The sequence below is a fragment of the Triticum aestivum genome, chromosome 3D (assembly GCF_018294505.1).
Source record: "Triticum aestivum cultivar Chinese Spring chromosome 3D, IWGSC CS RefSeq v2.1, whole genome shotgun sequence".
NCBI classification, from domain to species: Eukaryota; Viridiplantae; Streptophyta; class Magnoliopsida; order Poales; family Poaceae; genus Triticum; species Triticum aestivum.
In genome coordinates this window covers 259452379-259477302 of record NC_057802.1, presented here as the reverse complement: position 1 = coordinate 259477302, position 24924 = coordinate 259452379, and positions in this window count along the sequence as shown.

Below are 24924 nucleotides of genomic sequence, written 5' to 3'. Positions count from 1 at the left end.
TATGCTTAGAGCTAAAAGAGAATTTTTAGAAAAAGCGTTTTCAAGTGATTATGTAGGATCGAAAGTATGTCTAGAGGGGGGGGGGGTGATTAGACTACTTGACCAAATAAAAATCTAGCATTTTCCCAATTTTAAGTCTTGGCAGATTTTAGCAACTTTGCACAAGTCAAGCAATCAACCTACACATGCAATTCTAAGAGTATAGCAGCGGAATGTAAAACAATTGCATATGAAGGTTAAGGGAGGAGTTTGAGGGAGCAAACGCAATGTAGAGACGGAGATTTTTTATCCGTGGTTCCGATAGGTGGTGCTATCGTACATCCACGTTGATGGGGACTTCAACCCACGAAGGGTAACGGCTGCGTGAGTCCACGAAGGGTCCACGAAGAAGCAACCTTGTCTATCCCACCATGGCCATCGCCCACGAAGGACTTGCCTCACTAGGGTAGACCTTCACGAAGTAGGCGATCTCCTTGCCCGTACAAACTCCTTGGTTCAACTCCACAATCTTGACGGAGGCTCCCAAGTGACACCTAACCAATCTAGGAGACACCACTCTCCAAAAGGTAATAGATGGTGTGTTGACGATGAACTGCTTGCTCTTGTGCTTCAAATGATAGTCTCCCCAACACTCAACTCTCTCTCATAGGATTGGATTTGGTAGAAAGATGATTTGAGTGGAAAGCAACTTGGGAAGGCTAGAGATCAAGATTTATGTGGTTGGAATGGAATATCTTGACCTCAACACAAGTGTAGGTGGTTCTGTCTTAGAAAATGTATGTTGGAAGTGTAGGCATGTCCTGATGGCTCTCTCCACGAATGAAGAGTGGGTGGAGGGGTATATATAGCCTGCACACAAAACCTAACCGTTACACACAATTCACCAAACTCGGTGGGACCGAATCAGAGAACTTGATCAGACCGATTTAGTTCAAAATGTGAATGTTAGGATTTTCGGTGGGACCGACATGTCAACTCGGTGGGACCGATTTCATTAGGGTTAGGGCATAACATAATCTCGGTGAGACCGATTACACAAACTCGGTGGGACCAATTTTGGTAATAAGCTAACCAGAGAGTTGGTCAGGCAAACTCGGTGGGACCGATAACTCATCTCGGTTAGAACAAAATGTTACGAATGGAAACAGAGAGTTTGCAGTCCCATCTCGGTGAGACCAAGATCCCTATCGGTGAAACCGAAGTGACTAGGGTTTTGTGGCAATGGCTATGTCAAGAGAACTCGGTGGCGCCAGATAGAAAGTTTCGGTGGGGCCGAGTTTGACTTTTGGTTTGGGACATATGTGGATGTGAGAAAGTAGTTGAGGGTTTTGGAGCATATCACTAAGCATTTTAAGCAAGAAACCCATTAAGCAACACCTCATCCCTTTTAATAGTATTGGCTTTTCCGATGGACTCAATGTGATCTTGGATCACTAAAAGTAAAATGTAGAGTCTTGAGCTTTAGAGCTTGAGCCAATCTTTTGTCCTTAGCATTTTGAGGGGTCCACATTCCTAATCCATGCCATGCCAACCATTGAACTTTCCCGAAATATTTATCTTGATATGGCATTAGTTCAATGAGCTATATGTTGTTAGGAATTACCAAAACCACCCAGGGATAGTTGCACTTTCAATCCCCCCTTTTTGGTAATTGATGACAACATATAGATCAAAAATTTGACAAATGATAATAAGACTGAAATACATCGTCGCTTTGAGAAGTATGTGATAAGCAAGAGCTCCCCCTAAATTTGTGCATTATTTAAGATTTGCTTTTGAATGCAAATGCACAATCGATTAGGATCATGGGTTACTCTTCCATGTCCCATACATCTTGGTGGAGCGCTCAAAATGGTATAAATTAAAAGCATGCACTCATCAACAAGCAAAGTGAATGATCATATATGGATGTAAAAGATAATATCATCCAAGCAAGCATTAAAGTGGCATATGATCAATCACATGATCATACAAGTATCTCACACAAGGACATAAAGTATAAACCAAGCACACAATAAAGTTTAACCAAAAGCAAGAGAGACAAAGAAGCAAAACACTCTCTCTCGAAGCCTATGATCTATACATATTTCTCCCCCTTTGGCAACAAGTTACCAAAAAGTTCAAATATGCATAGTGTTATGCGTCTCTCAGCCTTGGTCTTCGGGAGGTGGTGTAGAGAGAACTCCAAGGACGAAGGCATCTGTTGATGTAGTTGGAGCTGGTGGAGTGGCTGTTGGAGGTGGCACTGAAGCTGTGGCTGCTGGTGCTGATGTTGTTGCTCTTGTATCAGGTACAGGCACTGCAGTAGACCTTTTGTCCTCTGGGCACTCGCTGAAAAGCATCAGTAGTTGCCTTCCCTTTCATCTCTTCTGCTTCCTCCTGGAGCTGCTCAACTGATGTTTGTATCTCAGTAACCTTCAGATCAAGATAATAAAATTTTGTCTCTATGATCCTCTCCAGACTCTCCTAGTTTTGAGTCAGGGTGGCCAAGCCCTTCTCAATCCTCAGTGTAGATTGGATCAGATATGCAAGTTGATCTTGCTTGCTCTTCAAGAAAAATTGAGATGCTTCCTCTACACTTGGCATCTTGGCAGCTTTCTCAGCCTTTGATTTAGCTCTTTTTCCTTGTGCTTGCACTGATGAAGGTTCATTCTCATCCATCACAACTTTGTTGTCTTCAAATTTTGGATAAAGTGGTAAATGCTCCTTGTCCAACAAATAGGTGCCTGTGCCAATCTTGGAGTTAATGAGAACCTGAATGTGTGGAGCATACCCACAAGATCTCTTCTGGTCAGCAGCTGTCCTCTTGATTGTCTCTACAATCAAACTCCTGACCTTGAACTTTTGAGGGACATAAAAATGTGCAGCAAGTTGATTGAGTGTCCTCTAATCATCTTATGATCTCCTGACTTGGGTAGCAAAGTGTGCCTTAGGATTGTGTTAATGGTAGGCAGACTAGACAACAGATAGTGTACTGATCCAAGCTTGTGTGTCTCCAAAGCTTTATCAGGGATCTCTTTGTACATGTTAGCCATGGAGTTGTGGTCTTTCTTCTTCTTGGCATACACATCCTAGTCATCTTCATGAGCTTCTGGGGCATTGATCAACTTGGCCCATTCATCAACAGGTGATTGGTACCTAGTACCTTCTGACATCCAAACTATCCTCCCATCTAGATAGAAATGAGCGGTGGAGTAAAATTGCAGTATAAGCTCATCATTCCATTTGGTAAGTTTTTGTCCAACAAACTTATCAACTCCACAATCCTTGAAGCTGTCATGTACTCCTGGGAAGTGATCTTCATTTTCCTTGATGTATTCCCAGTCAACCCATCTCATGTCACATACCATTGGCTTCTTGTCAAGCAGAATGGTCTCATAGAAATCTTGCTGTTCTTTTGTATGAAATCTGTAGTCAACTGCAGTCCTCCTTCTCACAGCATAGGGATCAGAGTGTCTCCACAATCTCAGTCCAGCATCTTTTCTGATGTGCATGTTGTCAGCCACTGGATGAGCATCATTGTGGTCTGGAATCTTGGGTTTCAGCTTTCTCAAAACAAGTGACTCATCATCCTCTTCTTCAGCTTCAGGCACTGGGGCCTTGTTCTTCTCTTCTGCAGGAATACTTCTGGTGTTCCTCTTGGGCTTTGGGGGCTTCTGAGCTTGAGCTTTGGGAGCAGTCTTGGGCTTTGATGGAGCAGCCCCTGACTTGATTGCATCGCCCATAAGCTTTTGAGCTTTGGGTGCTGGAGCATCCTCTTCTTCTTCTTCTTCTTCAGAAGAATGCTTGTCAAACTCAGCCATGGGGTCTACCTTTTTGCACCATCTTCCCCTCTTTCTCTCCTTCTTTTTCTTTTCCTCAGCAGCATCTTCTCCTCCAGTTGACTTGGAGGGTTCCTGAGTGGATGCCCTGGCCTTAGACATTGGGATTCTCCTGGCAGGTGCCTTCTTGTTCAAGCATGGCTTTGTTGCAGCAGTTGTGCCATATTCCTTCTTCAAGACTTTCTTCCTTGAGGTGGCTTCATCCTCAACAGCCACATAGTCCTCATCCTCAGAGTCTGAGGTTCTCTTCTTCCTTGTCCTGGTGGCTGCCTTGGGCAAATTACTAGGTGTGCTCCTGCTGCCCTCATCATAGCTGCTTGAGGGATCTGAACCCTCACTCAATTGAACTTGTTCCTTTGATCTGTTGTCACTGTCACTCTAGTCAGACATCTTGGCAAACTCACTGACAGCAGACCCTGTGAATAGATGTAGATGAGGTAGAGTGGATGAGCATCAGAAAGTATAGAGGTTTTATAAAACAGATGACTTAAAAACTTAGTTTTAGTTCTCCACAGAAAGCATTTCGGAGCTACCGATTTGATAAACTCGGTGATACCGAAGCAATTTTGGAGCCTAAACTAGTGAACTCGGTCAGACCGAGTCACAGTTTTGTGGCACCGAGACTGCTAGGGTTTCACAGAGAATCGAACTCAGTCACACCGATGTGCAGTTTTCGGTTAGACCGAAAATGCATGTGCTATGGCCTAAGCCAAATCGGTGAGACCGCTTTCTACAACTCGGTCGGTCCGAGATGAGTTCGGCGAAGACCTAACCCTAAATTTTCAAATCAAATCTAATCTAAGGAGGTTTTCAGTGGATAGATCGTTTACATACGTGGTAAAGATCATGGCAAAGCAATGTGCTATGAATCAGAGTTAAAGGAATAGCACAAAGAATCGAACCCATACCCTAGTTCGGCGGGAGTTTGCTATGGCAACAACGGCGGAGCGGATTTCCATTTAGGGCGATGGAAACTAGCGGCGGGAGGTCGCTGGTGGCGAGGAGATGGTCCGGGGACCCAAGGAGGCAGAGCAGGACACACGCGCGGGCTGAGGAGTTAGAAGAAAATTCCAAAACTCACCCGTGGGTATATATATCCTGACCCTGTCGGTGTTACCGAGTGGAACAACTCGGTTGCATCGAGATACAGAATCGCAAGCGATTACTGCAACTCGGTGTGACCGAAAGGTTCAAATCGGTTGCACCGAGATGAAAAACCTAGATCAACTTAGTGAACTCGGTGTGACCGAAGTGGATGACTCGGTCATACCGAAATGCACAAAGAGGTTTTGGAGATTTTAAGTCTATGACGAATCAGGGACTCCGAGTGCTCCTCACACAGAGTGGTTCAAATCTGGCTTGATCAAACTTTGTGATGTAGCATGAATAGAGTTTGAGACGAGAAGAGCATAGATAGCTAGAGGGAGTTCTTAGGCATTCTTGTCCATCCATTTGGCAAAAGAGAAAAGGCCAAACAATCAAAGCAACAAATTGATGTCCTCGAATGAGTAAAATATGCAATCAACATGCTCACACAATAAAATGGCAAATGAAATATGTGACAAAGCATGCACAAACACTCTAGCATCTATCAAGCAATTGGCGATGACTAGGTCATCTATATATGAGTATATTGACTTAGGAGTCAAATGAGAACATTTGATCATAGGTCATACTCATCGTTTAAGCACAAGTGGGGTTACCACTTTTACATAAAGCATTGTTGTGTTCACATCATTAGAGTTGCTTTAGCTCAATTCATTAGAGTAAAGCTCCCCCTAGATGTGATATCCCCCCTAAGAGGAATGAACTAACCTTGGGTTTTGTCGATGATGACTTCATGTAGGTGTTGAAGATGTGGACGCTCAATGTTGATGTAGATCACTCGGAGCAATCCATTGGAGTGAGTTGCACTTTGAATACCTACACAGGTTAGTCCCACAAGGAACAAACAAGGATATCCATAGACATAGAGTGATGTACACATAGATGATGTCCATGAAAGCATTAGGTTACCTTGTCCCTTGTCTTACCAACAAGAGGGTTTGTGACTCCTTGAACTAGTGCATGATGTGGAAGTTGTTTGCACTTGTCCTTGCCAAAATGATATGAGTGAAATATGTTGGCGGAGTCACCCTCAAGAACTCTCTAGTCCTTCTTCTTCGGGATCCACACCATCTTGATGGGAATCCTTGGAGTTGTAGCCATACTTGATCAAGTAGAACTTGATGTAGTCTTGGGAACCCACTTGACCAAGGCCTTGGGAGCTTCTTCAAATGCATAAATCTCCTCTTGAATCTTATCCTTGCCTTTTTGCTTGTGGTCTAGTGGTGTAATATCATCTTGAGCTTGTGTACCTTGGAAAGAAGTGGATCATACTTCTCTTGTTGAGGGACAAACTTCATCTTGGGGTATTGATCTTCTTCCCACTCAACTCCATTGGCATTGAACTTTCGTTCAAAACCAACACCTTCATTCTTCTGGTGTCTTCCTTGCTTGCGTACAATTTCCTCAAATTTCTTACTTCCGGCAAGGCTCTTGTAAACACCTTTCTCTATAATTCCCTTCAATATACTATTTTTTGCTCAAGTGTAACTTGGCTAAGAGAATCATTAGTGGAATCAAGAGAACTACTAGAAGCAACAATATTTGATTTAGCATGATTATTGTTACTACTAGATGAAGAATCTTTCTTACTCTTGTTGCTAGATTTTACTTGTGGCATGTAAGTAGACAAGAGTAAACGCTTGGCAATGTAAGAAGAACTTTTCTTGCGAAGATCATCATTGATTGCCTTTAAGAACACATGCTCTTGCTCAAGGTTGAGCTTTTAAAAGTTCTCGATGATCTTCCAAGGTAGTTTCATGAGATAACTTAAGAGTGTTCAGTTCTTTAGTTAGACGCTCAATCTCCTTCTTATCATCGTCATTCGTTTTATCTTGATTAGCATGATTAATAGCAAGTTCATCATAGTTTTCATCACTAGAGTTGTCAACAAGTAAATCATCATCTCCTAGCAAATCATCTTCATCACTATTGAAATCAACATACTCGGGGTGTGATACCTTTGGGCCTTTAGCCATGAAGCATCTTCCAATTCCTTCATTTGGTGATTCAAATATGTCATAGGAGTTGGTTGACACAAGTGCTAGACCGGCAACACCTTCATCTTGAGTATATTCGGAGTCAGAGTGATAACTTCTTTCGGAATGATGGTCGGAGTCAGAGCCGGATACCCATTCACCAACATGAGCTTGATGTCTTGGTTTTGTGTAGCTCTTTGATGATTTGTCCTTCCTTTCGGAATCCTTCCTTCTCTGAGAGGTTCTTCGTTCATAACGATGATCTCTACTCCTTCTTTCTCTTGGTGGAGATTCTTCTCTTCTACTTCTTCTTTTGGGAGAATCATCTCTTCTTTTGTAGGGAGCCGTACACTCATTGGAGTAGTGTCCAGGTCTTCCACAATTGTTGCAATTACGTTCACGACTTGAAGATCTTTTGTTGTAGGACCTTGACTTGGAACTTCTCACCTTGCTTCTACTCTTGTAGAACCTGTTGAAGTTCTTCACCATTAGTCTCAATTCTTCATTGAAGGCTTGTTTCTCACTTGAAGATGTGGGAGCATCACATGAGGCTTTATAAGCACCACTTGACTTGTTGTGAAGCTCTTCCTTATCCTTGAGTGACATCTCATGAGCAACAATTCTTCCAATGACTTCCGTAGGCTTGAGATCTTTGTAATTGGGCATCATTTGGATCAATGTGCACATTGTATCATATTTTCCATCCAAGGCTCTTAGGATCTTCTTGATGATGAATCTATCGGTCATTTCTTCACTTCCTAAGCCGGCAATCTCATTTGCGATGAGAGCAAGCCTAGAGTACATTTGAGTGACACCTTCACCATCCTTCATTTTGAACTTGTCAAGCTGACTTTGAAGCACATCCAATTTGGATTCCTTGACGGAGTCGGTACCCTCGTGCATATCAATCAAAGTATCCCAAATTTCCTTTGCATTCTCAAGACGGTTGATTTTGTTGAATTCTTCGGGGCACAATCCGTTGAAGAGAATATCACAAGCTTGAGCATTGAATTGCAGCATCTTCAACTCTTCCGCGGTAGCTTCACGGTTCGGTTCTCTCCCATCAAAGAATTCACCTTGCAAGCCAATACACACAATAGCCCAAACGGCGGATAGCAAAATTAGTGCCATCAAAGTAAGGACCTCTATGGTGGTAATTTCCCTCGCTAGACACCATACTCTCCTAGGTTGTGAAACCAAGGCTATGATCACCAAAAGCTAAGGAAATCAAGGCAAATGGAGACCCTAGCTCTGATACCACTTGTAGGATCGAAAGTATGTCTAGAGGGGGGGTGATTAGACTACTTGACCAAATAAAAAACTAGCCTTTTCCCAATTTTAAGTCTTGGCAGATTTTAGCAACTTTGCACAAGTCAAGCAATCAACCTACACATGCAATTCTAAGAGTATAGCAGCGGAATGTAAACAATTGCATATGAAGGTAAAGGGAGGAGTTTGAGGGAGCAAACGCAATGTAGACACGGAGATTTTTTATCCGTGGCTCCGATAGGTGGTGCTATCGTACATCCACGTTGATGGAGATTTCAACCCACGAAGGGTAACGGCTGCGTGAGTCCATGAAGGGTCCACGAAGAAGCAACCTTGTCTATCCTACCATGGCCATCGCCCACGAAGAACTTGCCTCACTAGGGTAGATCTTCACGAAGTAGGCGATCTCCTTGCCCGTACAAACTCCTTGGTTCAACTCCACAATCTTGATGGAGGCTCCCAAGTGACACGTAACCAATCTAAGAGACACCACTCTCCAAAAGGTAATAGATGGTGTGTTGATGATGAACTCCTTGCTCTTGTGCTTCAAATGATAGTCTCCCCAAAACTCAACTCTCTCTCATAGGATTGGATTTGGTAGAAAGATGATTTGAGTGGAAAGCAACTTGGGAAGGCTAGAGATCAATATTTATGTGGTTGGAATGGAATATCTTGACCTCAACACAAGTGTAGGTGGTTCTCTCTTAGAAAATGTATGTTGGAAGTGTAGGCATGTTCTGATGGCTCTCTCCACGAATGAAGAGTGGGTGGAGGGGTATATATAGCCTCCACAGAAAATCTAACCGTTACACACAATTTACTAAACTCGGTGGGACCGAATCAGAGAACTCGGTCAGACCGATTTAGTTCAAAATGTGAACGTTAGGATTTTTGGTGGGATCAACATGTCAACTCGGTGGGACCGATTTCATTAGGGTTAGGGCATAATGTAATCTCGGTGAGACCGATTACACAAACTCGGTGGGACCGATTTTGGTAATAAGCTAACCAGAGAGATGGTCAGGCAAACTCGGTGGGACCGATTCGCTCATCTCGGTGAGACCTAAACGTTACAAAGGGGAAACAGAGAGTTTGCATTGCAAACTCGGTGGGACCGATCGCTCATCTCGGTTAGAACGAAACATTACAAAGGGAAACAGAGAGTTTGCAGTCCCATGTCGGTGAGACCGAGATCCCTATCGGTGAAACCGAAGTGACTAGGGTTTTGTGGCAATGGCTATGTCAAGAGAACTCGGTGGCGCCGGATAGAAAGTTTCAGTGGGGCCGAGTTTGACTTTTGGTTTGGGACATATGTGGATGTGAGAAAGTGGTTGAGGGTTTTGGAGCATATCACTAATAATTTTGAGCAAGAAACCCATTAAGCAACACCTCATCCCCTTTTAGTAGTATTGGCTTTTCCTATGGACTCAGTGTGATCTTGGATCACTAAAAGTAAAATGTAGAGTCTTGAGCTTTAGAGCTTGAGCCAATCTTTTGTCCTTATCATTTTGAGGGGTCCACATTCCTAATCCATGCCATGCCAACCATTGAACTTTCCTGAAATATTTATCTTGAAATGGCATTAGTTCAATGAGCTATATGTTGTTAGGAATTACCAAAACCACCCAGGGATAGTTGCACTTTCAGATTACTTACGCAAAAGTGATGAAGATCTTAAATTGATTGGTGTTTCTTATATTGATTCCTTGTTTAGTAAAATCAAGATTGATGAAAAAGGGACTGGAGAAGAGTCAACTTTAGTTAGAAGGCGTCCTGATAATTCGTAGGGTGAAAATCTTGTTGAGAAAATTGATGAAAGTGGGTTTGAAGAGGTGAAAACTTTAACTAGTGATGTGCCCACTCTTTTGGATTACAAAGACTTTAATTATGATAGTTTCTCTTTGATTGATTGTATTTGTTTGTTGCAATCCATGATAAATTCACCCCATGCTTATGAACAAAATAAAGCTTTTACTAAACATATTGTTGATGCTATGATGAAAGCTTTTGAAGAAAAATTGGAATTAGAAGTTTCAATTCCTAGAAAATTGCATGATGAATGGGAATCTACTATCAAAGTCAAGATTAAAAATTATGAGTGTTTTGCTTTGTGTGACTTGGGTGCTAGTGTTTCTACAATTCCGAAATCTTTATGTGATGTGTTTGGTCTTACCGATTTTGAAGAATGCTCTTTAAATTTGCACTTGGAGGATTCTACTATTAAAAATCCTGTGGGAAGAATTAATGATTTTCTTATTCTTGCAAATAGGAATTATGTTTCCATAGACTTTATTGTTCTTGATATTGATTGGAATCCGTCTTGTCCAATTATTCTTGGTAGACCATTTTTACGCACTATCGGTGCCGTGATTGATATGGAAGAAGGCAATATTAAGTTCCAATTTCCTTTGAGGAAGGGTATGGAACACTTACCTAGAACAAGAATTAGGCCACCATATGAATCAATCATGAGGGCATCTTATGGATCTCAAAACAAAGATGACAAAACTTAGATCCTTGCTTTATGCCTAGCTAAGGGCATGAAACTATAGCGCTTGTTGGGAGGCAACCCAATGAATAAAATTTATTTTTGCTTTTTGCTTTCTGTTCATGAGTGTTTGCACAATTATGCTACTGTTACGGTTGTGTTTTTTGTGTTTTAATTAGTGTCTATGCCAAGTAAAGCCTTTAGGATCTTCTTGGGTGATAGTTGTTTGATCTTGCTGAAAAACAAAAACTTTTGCGCTCACGAAAACAATTCTTATTTTACCAGAGCGTGATAAAATGTCAATTATTTTTGCAGAAGATTAATATACAAATTTCTCAGGTCTTCCTAATGTTTCAGAATTTTTGGAGTTACATAAGTATTCGAAATAGTCAGATTGCTACAGAATGTTCTGTTTTTGATAGATTCTGTTTTCTTTGTGTTGTGTGCTTGTTTTGATGGCTCTATGGTTTTATTTGATGAGTTTTTGCCATAGAAAAGTTGGAATACAGTAGATATAATGCAAGAACAAAATATGAATTGGTTTGATACAGTACTTATAGTAGTGATTTGCTTTCTTATACTAACGGATCTCACGAAGGTTTTGTTGAGTTTTGTGTGATTGAAGTTTTCAAGTTTTGGGTTATCTTACGATGGATGAAGGAATAAGGAGTAAGAAGAGCCTAAGCTTGGGGATGCCCCAGCATCCCAAGCTATTATCCAAAAGAGAGCAAGCAACTAAGCTTGGGGATGCCCCGAGTGGCATCCCCTCTTTCTTCTAACGACCATCGGTATTTTACTCGAAGCTATATTTTTATTCGTCACATACTATGTGCTTTTCTTGGAGCGTCTTGTATGATATGAGTCTTTGCTTGTTTTATTTTGTGTTTTAAGTCTTGATTCCTTGCTGGACACACCTATTTGAGAGAGCCAAAATTATGTCATGACTTGTTAGAATTGCTCTCTATGCTTCACTTAAATTTTTATGAGCTATGGACTTGCTCTAGTGCTTCACTTATATCTTTTTGAGCATGGTGTGCTTTAGTATTTTTGAAGAAATGCTATCTTGCTTCACTTAGATTTATTTGAGAGTTAGTAAAAATTTCAAGAAATTCTCTCTTGCTTCACTTAAATTAATTTGAGAGAAAGAAATTTTATGCTCATGATCTTCACTTATATTTGTTTGAGCTTATCAAAAGCAACACATGAAAATTCGTCCCAAAGTGATAGATATCCAAGAAGGATATAATAAAAACTTTCATGAAGATAATTGGACAAAATAAACTTCATTCTTGGTAATAGTTTTGAGATATGATGATGTGATATGTGAGTCATGTTGATGAGTAATTATGCTTTAGTAAGAACATTGGTGTTAAGTTTTGTGATTCCCTATGCAAGCATGAAAGTCAATAATTATGCAATGAAATTATATCCTACTTGTGGTGCATTATTCGGTGTTAATTATGCTTAATGCACACTTATGAGATTATTTGTTTCTTGGTTGGTCGCTTCTCAATCTTTTTCTAGCGTTCATTTTGCACTAAGTATGATCACTACTTGTGCATCCAAAAACCTTTAAACCAGTTTTGGAACATGAGTCCACTATATCTACCTATATGCGGTATTATTTTGCCGTTTTAAGCAAATTTGTATGTGCCATCTCTAATTTTCAAAATAAACTTCTCTTTTGTGTGTTTGTACCGCTCACGGAGTGGTGAGGGGTGGCTAATATTTTCCATGCTAGATGTGTTATTCTCACGATGAGTGTTTATTCACTTGTCATTGCAGGAGAGTAAGGCAAAGGTATTAGGGATGCCCAGTCCCGAAATGAAAAATGAATTTACTTTATGTTGTCAAATAATAAATTCCTTGGAAAGTGTTGGTATGGAGGGCAACCGTGGATACGGATAGCCATGGAAAGTGAAAGTATGGTTGAAAAAGGAATAAACTTTAATTTCTGTTTGGGAACCACCTATGATATATCTTGCATGGAAAGTGTTGGGAACTCTAAGTCGTTTTCGTTGGTGGGAAGGATACACCTCCCAAAATGTTTTTATCTCTAAGTTTTTAGCTTTGAGCTCTAGCACCTCTACAAATCCCTACTCCCCTCCGCGAAGGGCCTTTCTTTTACTTTATGCAAAAAAATTGAATTTGAGTCTCCATCTTCTCTTATAAAAGCACCAACTAAGAGGCACTATGATCGTACTTGAGTATTGGGTGTAGTTAATATGCGAGTGTGTTTCATGAATGGATCAATGATTGAGCATGATGGGCTAAGGATATCTTATTTTAGTGTTGATATTTTGAAAGACATGGTTGCTTGTTGATATGCTTGAGTATTTAAGTTGTCATGTCAAAACTAGACTATTGCTTTGAACAATATAAAAGTCCAAATGTCCATGCTATAAAGAAAAGAATATGAGATGACATGTTAGGCAGCATTCCGCATCAAAAATTCTGTTTTTATCAGTTACCTACTCGAGGACGAGCAGGAGTTAAGCTTGGGTATGCTGATTCGTCTCCAACGTATCTATAATTTTTGATTGTTCCATGCTATTATATTATCAACCTTGGATGTTTATAATCATTTTATATCTTTTTTTGTACTAACCTATTGACAGAGTGCCAAGTGCCAGTTGTTGTTTTCTGCATGTTTTTTACATCGCAGGAAATCAATACCAAATGGAGTCCAAATGCAATTAAACTTCACAGAGAATTTTTATGGTCCAAAAGACACCCAATGGGCAAAGGCAGCACCTCAGGGGTGCTCCGAGGGGAGCACAACCCACCAGGGCACGCTAGGAGGCCCAGGCGCACCCTGGTGGGTTGTGCCCACCTCGGGTGCCCCCGGACCACCTCTTTGCTCTATAAATACCCCAATATTCCAGCCACCGCAGAGTCTAGAACCACCAGATCCAATCTAGACACCATCACGGAGGGGTTCACCACTTCCATTGGTGCCTCTCCGATGATGTGTGAGTAGTTCTTTGTAGACCTTCGGGTCCGTAGTTAGTAGCTAGATGGCTTCCTCTCTCTCGTTGAATTCTCAATACAATGGTCTCTTGGAGATCCATATGATGTAACTCTTTTTGCAGTGTGTTTGTTGGGATCGGACCTTTGATTTTATGATCAGATCTATCTTTCTATATCCATGAAATTTATTTGAGTTTCTTTGATCTCTTATATGCATGATTTCTTATATCCTCGTATTTCTTCTCTGATATTTGGGTTTTGTTTGGCCAACTTGATCTATTTATCTTGCAATGGGTTCGATCTTACGGTGCTTGATCCCAGTGATAGAAGGGGAACAGACATGTATGTATATTTGCTACTAAGGATAAAATGATGGGGTCTATCTCTACATAGATAGATCTTGTCTACATCATGTCATCGTTCTTATTGCATTACTCCGTTTTTGCATGAACTTAATACACTAGATGCATGCTGGATAGTGGTCAATGTGTGGAGTAATAGTAGTAGATGTAGGCAGGAGTCGGTCTACTAATCTTGGACATGATGCCTATGTAATGATCATTGCCTAGATATCGTCATGATTATTTGAAGTTCTATCAATTGCCCAACAGTAATTTGTTTACCCACCGTTTGCTATTTTCCTCGAGAGAAGCCACTAGTGAAATCCACGGGCCTCGGGTCTCATTCTCATATTATTTGCCTTTGCGATCTATTTTCCTTTGCTTTTATTTTCAGATCTGTTAAACCAAAAACACAAAAATACCTTGCTGCGTTTTATTCTTATTTATTTTATTTGGCATTCGATCTATCAATCCATTACAACTTTCTCCCATCCACGTGCCAATTTCTGGCGCCATTACCCGAAAGGGATTGACAACCCCTTCAACTTGTCGGGTTGTGAGTTATTTGTTATTTGTGTGCAGGTGTTGTTTACGTTGTGTTTCTTGGTTCTCCTGCTGGTTCGATAACCTTGGTTTCATCACTGAGGAAATTACCTACCGCTGCTGTGCTGCATCATCCCTTCCTCTTTGGGGAAATACCGATGTAGCTTCAAGCCGCATCAGGATCCATGGGCCTCCTACGGGCCGTCGGATAAATGGGCCTCCAACGGGCCGTAGAATCGGTGGGCCTCGCGCTGTCGGATAAATGGGTCCACGTGGGCCGTAAATGGGCATAATTGTATCGGGCCAGGCCGATAACAGGCCGGAGGACAGCAAAGGCTTAATTCTGTCACAGGAATAACGGGTCGTTAATGAGCCAAAATATAGGACGGGCTGGAAACGACGCAACGGGTTAATAGGCCACAAACGGGCCGATTCTAGTCACGGGCCGAATTTGGCCCATTAGTGGAACAGGCCAGTAACGGGCCGGAAGTAATCGAGGGCCGAAAAGGATCCCAAGAACGTACGGGCCGTCAGTAGGCCGAAAGCTGACACGGGCTGGAAACGGCCCATGTGAATCATGGGCCATTAATGGGTACAAAGAAATTTACTGTACATTATGGGCTAGAGTCATCGTGGGCTACTAAAGGGCCTAAAGATATGAAAGGCCTCATACGGGCCGAAAGACGTCGTGGGCTATACATGGGCTGAAATTGAAATGGGCTATTGTTATATTCGACGGCCCACATGACGCTGTTATGCCGATTTCAGGAAGGCCCTAACGGGCCGTGAGTTACCGGGCCATAAAATGGGCTATTTGTGAAAAGACCGTTAATAGGCTTTTCATGGTCTGGCCGACTAACTGTTGACCAAGTCAAAGGGACCGACCTTTGTAAGCTAAATGGGCCAGTGGTGGGCCATCGCATGTGTCGACATATCATAGGCTCCTATCTGACCCAATGACGAGCTAACATGTGTTTCCTTCGGCCAATGAGAATTTTACATGTGGAAAATCGCCATTGGTGCGGGATGTTAACGGGTTATCGGATCCAAAACCGGACCCGGTAGCTTAACGATGACCCGTTATGGTGGATGCCACGTGTCGGTCACCCTTGACGAAAGCACTTCTATGACGTGTGATTTATCGTCATGGAAGTGGACACTTCCGTTATGATAATTTTGGTAATGGCATGGAACACTTCTACGACAGCACAGGTATGATTATCTTGATTCTGTCATAAAATCATCATGGATGTACATACATGACAGAAAAGGTGACCTACTGTGACAAACACGTATCATCACGGAAGTGTATTTTTTTGTAGTGATTCTATGTGGCAGTTTGAGAGCCGCCTCGTGGTTCAGTTGCCTTGGTCCTGGCGTGTTGAAGATTCCGGGTTATCCTGCACCGGTTCTTCTTCTTCTTCTTCTTGTTCACCCATTGGCTGGAAGTCAGATGTGGCCCAGTTGATCCCGTCAAAGCTCTAAATACAGCTTCATCATCTATAAGGCTTGACGGATCAATATCATGAGCGAAGGTGTGCTACGTGTTGGCGGGATAAGGTCCATGGCCTCATGAACCGGCACTTTCACATTTGCATTTTCAACATCATAAGCCGCTTGATACTTGGAGAGATCAGTCTCCTCAACCAGTTTTCTTGCCAAAGGACACATCTCCCTTACTATTTTGGTGAAGTCATCTGCGCTGAAGAGGGACCCATCTTATTTTAAGCTTGGGCAGCTAGTGGATAGTTCTTTCGGGTCAAGTTCTACTTGCCATGCCTTTGCCCGGTTCAGTGCGGTGATGGCACCGGCTCTGGTGGCTAATCGCTTTGGTTCTTCAACTCTTTGCGGCAGCACAGACAGTTTCTCCAACACTTCCTTGATGAGTGAAGGTGGTTGCTTCTTATGGGAGATAGCAGAAATAGCCTGCTAAGCGCCAGTGTACAACTGCACCACAAGACTATATGCATCTTTAAGCTTTATGCGCATGTCTTGACATAACTTGGAGCTTCTGGAGCCTGCATCAGCAAAGATATTGATAAGCCGGCTAATGAATGTGATACATTGGAAGTGAAAGGTTGAAGTACAATATTACTTACCAAAGATGCCGGCTGTCGTATTATTAATCTGATGCTTTAAGTCGGATAACTCGTCAGTCACCGGCTTAAGAGCAGCCTCGGCATCTTCTGCTCTTTTTAACAGAGCCGTCTTCTCGGGTGTCCCAGCCGGTTCTCTCAGCACTGAAATCCTTTTTCAGTTTTTCAATGTCTTCCAAAGCGGTCTTCAGCTTTGATTTGGCCTTGGAAGTCTCGGATTGCTGGGTTTGGATGTTTTGCCTCAGATCAGTGACTTGAGATTCCTTCATGTTCAATTCACCCTGATACATAAAAACACAAGCTGTCTGAGGTTATGATAATCATCTTATCTGAAGTCCCAAGCATAATACAAGTATTTTACTTGGCACTTGGGGGCTAATGCATGTTGCTCTTTTTCAAGATAATACTTTAATGACCCGCCTAGTTTCCTCAACTACAACCGGTTCATGGGGGCTACATATTTGTATTTGTCCATAAATATGGTGATAAGTCCCGTCTTAGCTATGCAGCTTAAGCCGGCCCTTGGGGGCTACATATGCGGATTTTTGCGCTACAATTTGAAGTCTCGGCTTAGCTATGCAACTTAAGCCGGCCCTTGGGGGCTACATATATGGTTTTTGCGCTGCAATTTGAAGTCCCGGCTTAGCTATGCAGCTTAAGCCGGCCCTTGGGGGCTACTCATTTTGATTCCGTAGTTAAAACATGCTATGGCATAGCTACAAGATCAAAGAGGCTATCTAAAGTCTACAACATATTCAGTAGACTTGGTGGCTGACAGATATATACTTATATGAGATGATTTTGTTAGTGCTTACCTCAAAGCGCTCATTCATGAGGTTAACTAGGCCGGCTTCAAAGTCACGGCTGGTGTGAAGGTGGTTTAGATAACCCGCATGAATTTCCTGAGCATTGACTGGGCATAACTGTCCAAATCCAGTTTCCACTTGCCCTTATCAACAGCTGAGAATTCTTCTTTGGCGCTGTGCTTAGATAAGACGGTGGGGTTGTCTGGTGCTGTATAAGCCGTCCCAGTAACTATAACGTCTTCGGCTTCTTGAGCCGGTTGAGCGGGGCTGGGCGGCATGGCGTGAGCCGGGTTGACATCCATGGAGTCCATGGTGACATGATGTTCTTTTGGCGGTTGTTCATCAATGGCTGCTTCAGAGGTTTGATGCAAAGATTTAGATATTGTTTGCTTCTCCGGGTCAGCAACCTTGGGGTCTTCAGCTGGTTTATTCACCGTCAGCTTCTTGCTAGGCTTGGCTATAGCACTTAAAATAAGACACATGATGGGATTCATGTTGGGGAATGTAGTAATTTCACAAAAATTCCTACGCACACACATGATCCTGGTGATGCATAGCAACGAGAGGGGAGAGTATTGTCCATGTACCCTCGTAGACCGAAAGCGGAAGCGTTAGCACAACGCGATTGATGTAGTCATATGTCTTCACGATCCGACCGATCCAAGTACCGAATGTACGGCACCTCCGAGTTCAGCACACGTTCAGCTCGATGACGTCCCGCGAACTCCGATCCAACAGAGCTTCACGTGAGAGTTCTGTCAGCACGACAGTGTGGTGACGGTGATGGTGATGCTACTGACGCAGGGCTTTGCCTAAGCGCCGCTACAATATGATCGAGGTGCAATATGGTGGAGGGGGGCACCGCACACGGCTAAGAGATCAAGAGATCAATTGTTGTGCCTAGAGGTGCCCCCCTGCCCCCGTATATAAAGGAGCAAGGGGGGAGAGGCGGCCGGCCAGGGAGGGCGCGCCAAGGGGGAGTCCTACTCCCACCGGGAGTAGGACTCCTTTCCTAGTAGGAGTAGGAGAAGGGGGGAAGGAGGAGGTGGAGAGAAGGAAGGAGAGGGGGACTGCCGCCCCCTTCCCTTGTCCAATTTGGACTGGGGCAAAGGGGCCGCGCGCCACCTACTAGCTGCCCTCTCTCTTCTCCACTAAGGCCCAATAGGCCCATTACTTCCCCGGGGGGGTTCCGATAACCCCCGGTAATCCAGTAAAATCCCGATTTCACCCGGTACACTTCCGATATCCAAATATAGGCTTCCAATATATCAATCATTATGTCTCGACCATTTCGAGACTCCTCGTCATGTCCGTGATCATATCCGGGACTCCGAACTACCTTCGGTACATCAAAACACAAAACTCATAATACCGATCGTCATCTAACTTTAAGTGTGCGGACCCTACGGGTTCGAGAACTATGTAGACATGACCGAGACACGTCTCCGGTCAATAACCAATAGCAGAACCTGGATGCTCATATTGGTTCCCACATATTCTACGAAGATCTTTATCGGTCAAACCGCATAACAACATACGTTATTCCCTTTGTCATCGGTATGTTACTTGCCCGAGATTCGATCGTCGGTATCTCAATACCTAGTTCAATTTCGTTACCGGCAAGTCTCTTTACTTGTTCCGTAACGCATCATCTCACAACTAACTCATTAGTTACAACGCTTGCAAGGCTTATAGTGATGTGCATTACCGAGTGGGCCCAGAGATACCTCTCTGACAATCAGAGTGACAAATCCTAATCTCGAAATACGCCAACCCAACAAGTACCTTTGGAGACACCTGTAGAGCACCTTTATAATCACCCAGTTACGTTGTGACGTTTGGTAGCACACAAAGTGTTCCTCCGGTAAACGGGAGTTGCATAATCTCATAGTCATAGGAACATGTATAAGTCATGAAGAAAGCAATAGCAGAATACTAAACAATCAAGTGCTAAGCTAACGGAATGGGTCAAGTCAATCACATCATTCTCCTAATGATGTGATCCCGTTAATCAAATGACAACTCATGTCTATGGCTAGGAAAAATAACCATCTTTGATCAACGAGCTAGTCAAGTAGAGGCATAATAGTGACATTCTGTTTGTCTATGTATTCACACAAGTATTATGTTTCCGGTTAATACAATTCTAGCATGAATAATAAACATTCATCATGATATAAGGAAATAAATAATAACTTTATTATTGCCTCTAGGGCATATTTCCTTCAGTCTCCCACTTGCACTAGAGTTAATAATCTAGATTACACAGTAATGATTCTAACACCCATGGAGCCTTGGTGCCGATCATGTTTTGCTCATGGAAGAGGCTTAGTCAATGGGTCTGCAACATTCAGATCCATATGTATCTTGCAAATTTCTATGTCTCCCACCTGGACTTGGTCCCGGATGGAGTTGAAGCGTCTCTTGATGTGCTTGGTTCTCTTGTGAAATCTGGATTCCTTTGCCAAGGCAATTGCACCAGTATTGTCACAAAAGATTTTCATTGGACCCGATGCGCTAGGTATGACACCTAGATCGGATATGAACTCCTTCATCCAGACTCCTTCATTTGCTGCTTCCGAAGCAGCTATGTACTCCGCTTCACACGTAGATATCGCCACAACGCTTTGTTAGAACTGCACCAACTGACAGCTCCACTGTTCAATGTAAACACGTATCTGGTTTGCGATTTAGAATCGTCCGGATCAGTGTCAAAGCTTGCATCAACATAACCATTTACGACTAGCTCTTTGTCACCTCCATAAACGAGAAACATATCCTTAGTCTTTTTTAGGTATTTCAGGATGTTCTTGACCGCTGTCCAGTGATCCACTCCTGGATTACTTTGGTACCTCCCTGCTAAACTTATAGCAAGGCACACATCAGATCTGGTACACAGCATTGCATACATGATAGAGCCTATGGCTAAAGCATAGGGAACATCTTTCATCTTCTCTCTATCTTCTGCAGTGGTCGGGCATTGAGTCTTACTCAACTTCACACCTTGTAACACATGCAAGAACCCTTTCTTTGCTTGATCCATTTTGAACTTCTTCAAAACTTTGTCAAGGTATGTACTTTGTGAAAGTCCAATTAAGCGTCTTGATCTATCTCTATAGATCTTGATGCCCAATATATAAGCAGCTTCACTGAGGTCCTTCATTGAAAAACTCTTGTTAAAATATCCCTTTATGCTATCCAGAAATTCTATACCATTTCCAATCAACAATATGTCATCTACATATAATATCAGAAATGCTACAGAGCTCCCACTCACTTTCTTGTAAATACAGGCTTCTCCAAAAGTCTGTATAAATCCATATGCTTTGATCACACTATCAAAACGTTTATTCCAACTCCGAGAGGCTTGCACCAGTCCATAAATGGATCGCTGGAGCTTGCACACTTTGTTAGCTCCCTTTGGATCGACAAAACCTTCCGATTGCATCATATACAACTCTTCTTCTAGAAATCCATTCAGGAATGCAGTTTTGACATCCATTTGCCAAATTTCATAATCATAAAATGTGGCAATTGCTAACATGATTCAGACAGACTTAAGCATCGCTACGGGTGAGAAAGTCTCATCGTAGTCAATCCCTTGAACTTGTCGAAAACCTTTTGCAACAAGTCGAGCTTTATAGACAGTAACATTACCGTCAGCGTCAGTCTTCTTCTTGAAGATCCATTTATTCTCAATGGCTTGCCAATCATCGGGCAAGTCAACCAAAGTCCACACTTTGTTCTCATACATGGATCCCATCTCAGATTTCATGGCCTCAAGCCATTTTGCGGAATCTGGGCTCAGCATCGCTTCTTCATAGTTCGTAGGTTCGTCATGGTCTAGTAACATAACCTCCAGAACAGGATTACCGTACCACTCTGGTGCGGATCTTACTCTGGTTGACCTACGAGGTTCAGTAGCAACTTGATCTGAAGTTTCATGATCATCATCATTAGCTTCCTCACTAATTGGTATAGACGTCACAGGAACCGATTTCTGTGATGAACTACTTTCTAATAAGGGAGCAGGTATAGTTACCTCATCAAGTTCTACTTTCCTCCCACTCACTTCTTTCGAGAGAAACTCCTTCTCTAGAAAGGATCCATTCTTAGCAATGAATGTCTTGCCTTCGGATCTGTGATGGAAGGTGTACCCAACAGTTTCCTTTGGGTATTCTATGAAGACACATTTCTCCAATTTGGGTTCGAGCTTATCAGGTTGAAGCTTTTTCACATAAGCATCGCAACCCCAAACTTTAAGAAACAACAACTTTGGTTTCTTGCCAAACCACAGTTCATAAGGCGGCGTCTCAACGGATTTCGATGGTGCCCTATTTAACGTGAATGCAGCCGTCTCTAAAGCATAACCCCAAAACGATAGCGGTAAATCAGTAACAGACATCATAGATCGCACCATATCTAGTAAAGTACGATTACGATGTTCGGACACACCATTACGCTGTGGTGTTCCGGGCGGCGTGAGTTGCGAAACTATTCCGCATTGTTTCAAATGTAGGACAAACTCGTAACTCAAATATTCTCCTCCACGATCAGATCGTAGAAACTTTATTTTCTTGTTACAATGATTTTCCACTTCACTCTGAAATTCTTTGAACTTTTCAAATGTTTGAGACTTATGTTTCATTAAGTAGATATACCCATATCTGCTTAAATCATCTGTGAAGGTGAGAAAATAACGATACCCGACGCAAGCCTCCACATTCATTGGACCACATACATCAGTATGTATGATATCCAACAAATCAGTTGCTCGCTCCATAGTTCCGGAGAACAGCGTTTTAGTCATCTTGCCCATGAGGCATGGTTCGCAAGTACTAAGTGATTCATAATCAAGTGATTCCAAAAGTCCATCAGCATGGAGTTTCTTCATGCGCTTTACACCAATATGACCCAAACGGCAGTGCCATAAATAAGTTGCACTATCATTATCAACTCTGCATCTTTTGGCTTCAACATTATGAATATGTGTATCACTACTATCGAGATTCAATAAAAATAGACCACTCTTCAAGGGTGCATGACCATAAAAGATATTACTCATATAAATAGAACAACCATTATTCTCAGATTTAAATGAATAACCGTCTCACATCAAACAAGATCCAGATATAATGTTCATGCTTAATGCTGGCACCAAATAACAATTATTTAGGTCTAAAACTAATCCCGAAGGTAGATGTAGAGGTAGCGTGCCGACGGCGATCACATCGACTTTGGAACCATTTCCCACGCGCATCGTCACCTCGTCCTTTGCCAGTCTTCGCTTAATCCGTAGTCCCTGTTTCAAGTTGCAAATATTAGCAACACAACCAGTATCAAATACCCAGGTGCTACTGCGAGCTCTAGTAAGGTACACATCAATAACATGTATATCACATATACCTTTGTTCACCTTGCCATCCTTCTTATCTGCCAAATACTTGGGGCAGTTCCGCTTCCAGTGACCAATCTGCTTGTAGTAGAAGCACTCTGTCTCAGGCTTAGGTCCAGACTTGGGTTTCTTCTCTTGAGCAGCAACTTGTTTGCCGTTCTTCTTGAAGTTCCCCTTCTTTTTCCCTTTGCCCTTTTTCTTGAAACTGGTGGTCTTGTTAACCATCAACACTTGATGCTCCTTCTTGATTTCTACCTCCGCAGCCTTTAGCATTGCGAAGAGCTCGGGAATAGTCTTATCCATCCCCTGCATATTATAGTTCATCACAAAGCTCTTGTAGCTTGGTGGCAGTGACTGAAGAATTCTGTCAATAACACTATCATCCGGAAGATTAACTCCCAGTTGAATCAAGTGATTGTTATACGCAGACATTCTGAGTATATGCTCACTGACAGAACTATTCTCCTCCATCTTGCAGCTGTAGAACTTATTGGAGACTTCATATCTCTCAATCCGGGCATTTGCTTGAAATATTAACTTCAACTCCTGGAACATCTCATATGCTCCATGACGTTCAAAACGTCGTTGAAGTCCCGGTTCTAAGCCGTAAAGCATGGCACACTGAACTATGGAGTAGTCATCAGCTTTGCTCTGCCAGACGTTCATAACATCTGATGTTGCTCCTCCACCAGGTCTGGCACCTAGCAGTGCTTCCAGGACGTAATTCTTCTGTGCAGCAATGAGGACAATCCTCAAGTTACGGACCCAGTCCGTGTAATTGCTACCATCATCTTTCAACTTTGCTTTCTCAAGGAACACATTAAAATTCAACGGAACAATAGCACGGGCCATCTATCTACAACAACATAGACAAGCAAGATACTATCAGGTACTAACTTCATGATAAATTTAAGTTCAATTAATCGCATTACTTAAGAACTCCCACTTAGATAGACATCCCTCTAATCAGCTAAGTGATCACGTGATCCAAATCAACTAAACCATAACCGATCATCACGTGAAATGGAGTAGTTTTCAATGGTGAACATCACTATGTTGATCATATCTACTATATGATTCACGCTCGACCTTTCGGTCTCAGTGTTCCGAGGCCATATCTGCATATGCTAGGCTCGTCAAGTTTAACCTGAGTATTCTGCGTGTGCAAAACCTGGCTTGCACCCGTTGTAGATGAACGTAGAGCTTATCACACCCGATCATCACGTGGTATCTCGGCATGACGAACTTTGGCAACGGTGCATACTGATACGTCCATTTTGCATCATGCTTTTATATCGATATTTATTGCATTATGGGCTGTTATTACACATTATGTCACAATACTTATGCCTAGTCTCTCTTATTTTATAAGGTTTACATGAAGAGGGAGAATGCCGGCAGCTGGAATTCTGGGCTGGAAAAGGAGCAAATATTAGAGACCTATTCTGCACAACTCCAAAAGTCCTGAAACTCCACGGAAATTATTTTTGGAAATAATAAAAAATACTGAGCGAAGAAAATACCAGAGGGGACCCACACCCTGGGCACGAGGGTGGGGTGTGCGCCCTACCCCCCTGGGCGCGCCCCCTTGCCTCGTGGGCCCCCTGGTGGCCCTCCGGTGCCCATCTTCTGCTATATGAAGTCTTTCATCCGAGGAAAAATCATAAGCAAGCTTTCGGGACGAGACTCCGCCGCCACGAGGCGGAACCTTGGCGGAACTAATCTAGGGCTCTGGCGGAGCTGTTCTGCCGGGGACACTTCCGTCCAGGAGGGGGAAATCATCGCCATCGTCATCACCAACGCTCCTCTCATTGGGAGGGGGCCAATCTCCATCAACATCTTCACCAGCACCATCTCCTCTCAAACCCTAGTTCATCTCTTGTATCCAATTCCTGTCTCTAAGTCTGAGATTGGTACTTGTAGGTTGCTAGTAGTGTTGATTACTCCTTGTAGTTGATGCTAGTTGGTTTATTTGGTGGAAGATCATATGTTTAGATCCTATATGCATATTAATACTCCTCTCATTATGAACATGGATATGCTTTGTGAGTAGTTACGTTTGTTCCTGAGGACATGGCAGAAGTCTTGCTATTAGTAATCATGTGAATTTGG